This window comes from Drosophila takahashii, chromosome 3R (assembly GCF_030179915.1).
Source record: "Drosophila takahashii strain IR98-3 E-12201 chromosome 3R, DtakHiC1v2, whole genome shotgun sequence".
In the NCBI taxonomy this organism is placed as follows: Eukaryota; Metazoa; Arthropoda; class Insecta; order Diptera; family Drosophilidae; genus Drosophila; species Drosophila takahashii.
In genome coordinates this window covers 35978860-35984843 of record NC_091681.1, presented here as the reverse complement: position 1 = coordinate 35984843, position 5984 = coordinate 35978860, and the positions used below count along the sequence as shown (strand labels likewise).

Below are 5984 nucleotides of genomic sequence, written 5' to 3'. Positions count from 1 at the left end.
TATTTGGCATTGCATGGGCGTCACTCATCTGCATTTGTCATGGATTCTCCTATCCGGCACGGCGGACCACTTGAAATGGGCATAATTTATGATTTACGCGTGTAAATCATTTTTCAAGCACCACCCCAGCAGCGATGCTTGCGGATGACAGATACCCCCCTGAAAAATAGCCCAAAGCCTCCGCCCCTGCATTTCCATCCATTTACTTTCGCAGTGCGCCGCCGTTTCTAATTGCAGGCGTTGTTCGAAATCGCTCGCAAATCGCCTAATCAAGCACTTCAATTGACACTGCATTTTATCGCCATCGTGTCGTGTGTTCAAGTTTTGTCGAGTGTGAGTTTAGGAAAACAGATATATATTTCGGTATATATGCAAGTATGACTTTTGTGGTTTTGGCAGGCGTGAAGGGCCCTGCTCATCTATCTATCTATCTATCTCTGGGCCAGATAATGATCGGCACTCTTTAATCTCTAAGTGGGCTGACTGTAATCGCTATTTTCGGATACCGAAATCAGAGTTACTTGGCTAGAAAATAAAATTTATATTATATAAAAATAGGTAAATCTCAAAGGAATATTTTGGGAGTAACTTATAAATTTTATTAAATTATTTTATTGAAATATCTGAGTATTAAAATAAAAAAATCAAAGGAAAATATAAGGAACCGTCGAAATTTTTCTTGGCACATTGAATAGTTTAACTTAAGCAAGTTCGACTGTAATCACATGAAATAAATTAATTCAACTAGAGAATTGATCGAGTAATTTCGAAACGGAAATGCTGACTTATGACTTTATCAAATGTCGCTCTGTAGGCTTTATAAATTCCATATACCCTTCAACACTTCGACATCAGGGCATTACAACGCAGTAGGGAATTACGTGACCCAAGTATCTAGTGTTATTACGACAAATGTCTCGTTTTGGTCTACTTTTATTCGATTTCTGGAGATCTCCCTCTTTTGGGGTAGGTTCTGTTTGTACTTTGTATCTCTTTTCATGAGAATTCTTTGTTATTATTTGCACTGATTTTCACTTATAACTTCAAGTTTGTTTGCTATTTTAGTTGCGTGGCTAGAAATTCGTGTTGGTCCTTAGTACTCAATTTTATATCATTGATTGTATCTTTATTTTTTTTTGTAAGCACTTTTTTTAGTACCGATCCACTTCACTGTCGCCGCGATTCTAAAAGTTCCACGTAAATTTTCCAATAGTCAAAATGTCTGAATTTTACCATTTCCATTAACATCACCCCACAATGCGTTGTTTTAGTTTTCTATTACCATATTTGGGTAATTAACATACTGCAGTGTGTTTGTTGAAAGGTACGTCAAATGCATAAAAAAAAGAGAAAAAGTTTTCCAATGCATTTGTATTTTTTTTATTTTAATCAATTAATTTGTGTAAGAGTTTTGGTTTTCTGTTTTAATTGGGGATATTTTTTATAAATTTTTTATTATTTCATAATTTTTACCACATAAATATTCGATTTCAATTTTTAATCATTCACTCAACACTAAACATGATCTAAAATCAATAAAGACTCATTCGATTTTAATGATCTTATCAATATCAACAACAATACAGTGAGACAATAGCGCGGCAGTTATTTAAATTCAAATCGAAAATGTTTTCGAAAGTCGCGCCCGATTGGGAAAAGTCTTCGAATCGGAATGTAAACAGCGAATGAATGAGCGAAGAAGTAACGGTAAATTTCACATGTGGCAAATGACAATAGAAGTCGCCGACGCAGCTGCCACTGCCTCTGTCGACGTCGCAGTCGCAGCGACCGCGGCGCATTAGCAGAGGATTTTCCGAGCAACAAATCCGTTGTGGATGCTGCTGGAAAAGCCCTGTTAAGCCACTGTTAACCGGCTAACAGCGAATGTTGCGCAGCAGCGACGTCAGCGTTATCGCTCATAAACGTCATTCAATGGCCATATCTTTATGGCTGCGACTGCTTCGGGGTGTATGTGTGTGTGTGCGCGTCTGTGTGTGCCCAGCGAAGCGTTGCTAAATATGAAAACATAAAAATTAATGTTATATTTATAGTGTGGCAGCAAAAGTTGCGGCAGGAGGCGTTGCGGTCGCTGCAGGGCAGCAACAACCACACAGCAGCACTAGCAGCAAAATCAAAAGTAGTAATGGAAGCAAAAGAAGTAGGTGCACTGAAAGAAAAAATGTATTTGAACATTTTAGTTTGATTTGTAAGGAATATTTAATCTTATCCACAAGATACATTTTTTCCAAGATTCTTTTGTTTTTAAGAAGTTGATTTATAGTTCTTGGATTCATTTTTAAGAGACCATTTAAAGACTCTAGGATCTTAATCATTTAACATTTCATATGTTACCTAAATTATAGTTTTTATATTATTACAATAATTATTAAATTTGATAAAATTAGCATTTCCGTTTTCTTTACTTGCTTTTAGCTTTGTTTTCTTTTTTAAATTTAGAATAACTTTTTGCAGTGTTTCATTATTTTTATATTTATTTTATATTTTTTAGTTCGGTTTCTATTAAATATTTTATTATATTTTCGCCTCGTGCATCGGCAGCACTAAGTTCTGGCCAAGTGTCGGCTGTTGGCTTTTGCTGGCTGGTATTTGTTGGTACTATATTTGCTTTGCCCGGCGGCAACTCGGTCGCTTCTGCTACTTTCCACTCACCCAACTACTTATTTGTAGTTATGCCAAAGGCCAACGGGGTGGGGTGGTGAACAAGATGGGGCAGCCTCCGTTTATCCCTTTTGAATTTCAATAAGCAGAACAAAACATTTTCAACAATAAATCGCTAAAATAAATACATATATGAATCGGTAGTGGCTACTCGCTAATGGAAACGGGAAATCCATTTAAAATATCTCAGTGAACTAAATTTAAACACAGTAAGCCTTCGATAAACTTAAAAATCTTAAAATAATAATTATGAATTTAATATTTTAAAATGGTTTTGGTTTCATTTAACTAATATAGAGTGTTATTCATATTTGTGGAGTTTCTTGAATATATATATTTTTTTACAGAATATTTACTGTATCCCCGGGGCATTCTGCTGGTATTTGCGGCATGCATTGTGTGTGTTTTGGCCCACATACGTAGCATGCCCCCTGGCAGCCGTGCGAAAAGGTTGCGGCCAACGTGGCGTATGATGAATTCAATTGTCTACCCAGGCATTTGTGGCAGATCGGTTTAGAAAAGTTAGTTTATTACAAGGTAGAGATGAGTGGGTTAAATTTAAATCATTTTCAACTTAAATCGGAGCTCCGTGATGAGCGAATCTTCCCTTTAAGTTGATTTCCTTTTTTTCTACCGTCTGAAAAATCTAAACTCTGATTGCTGGGCACTCAATTGGTCAACTTCCGTTGGCCATTCGTCAGCAGCTGTTACCTAGGTACAAACGTTTGCCAGGCCAGCATTTTTACTTTAAGCCAGGGAGGCAGGCTGCCCCAAAAAAGCTGTGGCTGCCACACAGCGAACACAAAGAACTAACCAAGACCACAAACCAGCCGAAAAGCGACGACTTCCCTCACATTAGCAGTCAAATAATCATACGCCGCATTGTCCCGGGCCTTCAAAAGGGGTTTAGAAGGGGGGAAAGGGATGAAGGACTGGCATGTGTCACGGCATCTGTTGTGGATATTTGAATGTGCCGTCAACAGGGTCCATGGAAAACGTTGGCATATCAGAGGTTGGGATAGAGGAACTTTAAACTGCGGGCCTATCTCGAAAAGGAGTAGGACTACAGATAGCAACCACTGCCAGGAGCCAGGAGTCTGCAGTCCCTCAACCACAGCCTCGTGCTCATCCTGCTCCTGTGTGCAGGACCAAAATTTACCGCTAAGCATTTGCCAACAACGTGCGACTGTTCAAAGGACAAAGGCGGAGGATGCAGGATGTGTGTGTGGCAGGGAAGAGGGTCTGCGATGACACGCGACTGCTGGTCGGGATCATGGGGGTCATTGTAATCATAACGGTGGCTCTGTCCTCGAAAGAGAGAGAAGTATCCTCCAGAAGGACCAGAAAAAGTGCGCTGAAAAGGCGCCAAATTAGTCAAATCGCATAATGGCCGAAAACAGGGTGCTTGCTGCATAATTTCTGCGTAATGTTATTCCTAACCATTACCAATATTAAGCCCCTATACCATTTTCTTTGGCAGACTAGCGGCTTTTCTTGACTGCTCTGCCCATGCTCAGCCGCTGCGCTGCTTTATCGCAGTCTCTGCTTTTCCGCTGCTTTTAGATGATGGACAAATGGCAACGTTTTTATGATTTTTCGCTTTCATCCCGCATTTCCTTGTCTTTTGTTTGCTTTGCAATTATATCCCCTCACAGTAACAGCTTGTTTTTGCTACTGTTATCCCTTACTGGTACTCGTACTATCATCCACAGTTGAACAGAGTGTGCGCACTCAGCTCCCAAGTTGTCCTATTCCCTTTCCCAAAAAAACCCAGTCAAAAGTTAGGCAAATAGACAAACAAACAACTTATCACTTTCCACCTAATTGATATCAGTTGCTGAAAGTGGCCCGAAAAAGTTTGCTGATCCCCCAGGGAGCCCAGCCAAGTGTTGGCCAATGTAAATCCGCTTACAGCGAAGTGGACTCATAAATTATTGATTTGATTATGTCACCCGCTGCTGAGTGACTCTCACTTTCCCCAGGATGTTGCGGCAGATGCTGTCCCCTGGCTGGTATTTATAAAGGATCAACAAGCGATTATGTCGGCAGGGAAAAGGGAAAAGCTGGAGGAAGGCAGCTGGGGAGGTGAAAAGTGCCGAGGTGACCTCAGGTCGATAGCGAAAGTGCCGTCGGATTAGTTGACATATCAATGTCAGCCATCCTTTTGCCATCGCCATCTGCAATCGCCAATCCACATCTGGCTTTGTATCTCAATCTGGTTTCTGGTTTCTGGCATCTGCTCCAGTGCGAAATGCATTATTGATGAGTGGCAGTCCGTTTTTAGCGCTCGCCTTTTCTTTTTTTTTCGGATTTTTGCTGGCCATTTGCATGCAGGATGCCCGTTGCCCGTCTATTTATAGTCGCCGGTTAACCCGATTGCTGGGTCCTTGGCCGAAAAACAAAAAAAAGTAAAAGAAATTCATCCCACCGCCCACCTGCGGTGGCCTTGCCACATGTTGGCCATTTTCGTGCTGATTTCCATTGCCCTGCCCTTTTGAGATATTTTCAAGAAGCTGTAAAAGAGGAGTATTGCCTATTTGAGAGGAGTTTGGAAAGCATACTTAATTATTACTAACAAATTGTCTATTTTTTAAAATATTATTATAAATAATATAAACATAATTTATAAATGCTATTAATTCAAAAATAAAAAATATAAATAAATAATACAAAAATTCTTATTAAAAGCTGTTAATTAAAATATGTATAAATAAATAATAGAAAATTTATCAATTAAAGCTGTTAATTAAATAAATAATAATTAAGTATGTAAATAACATAAAAGTTGTTTCTAAAATGACGCCAAAGAGCTTTCCATCCTTTAAACTATGAGTATAAAATACAAAATATAATACTTTACTCCCCCTTTAAAAATTTCTAAAATGTTTATCACTTAACAATCATAAAACTCCCTCTCCCCAAAGAGTATTTCAGCATACGAAGGTACTTCAATGCATATATTCAGCTTATCCTTCCCTCTTGGGCCACCTTTGCTGCCGTTTCTTTGCGTGTCCGGCGCGTGTTTGCCATTCCCGCCCCTCAATCGTCCTCCGAATATCCTTCGCTACGAATCCTTTCCTGCTTATATGCCAGTTGAGTGCCTGCCACGTTTGTCGGTCAGAAGGAGAAGTTGAGGAGCTGAGGAGTAGCTGAGCGCATTCAGAGTGCCCCCGATTGATGCCACTCACAGATTTCCCATTGACCTTGGGCGGGCGTGGATTTTCCCACCCCCCGTTGACGAGATTGTAATTAAAGCCTGTCGCTTTCTGCGGTTAGTAGCTTGCATATTCTGCGTGTTATCTTAA

The 5984-nt window shown here is 39.7% G+C and overlaps 1 protein-coding gene across 1 annotated transcript in view; it reads left to right on the top strand.

The window, feature by feature from the left end:
• Idh3g (Isocitrate dehydrogenase (NAD(+)) 3 non-catalytic subunit gamma) overlaps positions 1-5984 on the top strand; it is a 194528-nt gene that overhangs the window by 85097 nt on the left and 103447 nt on the right. The gene's annotated exons all lie outside the window — the stretch shown is intronic.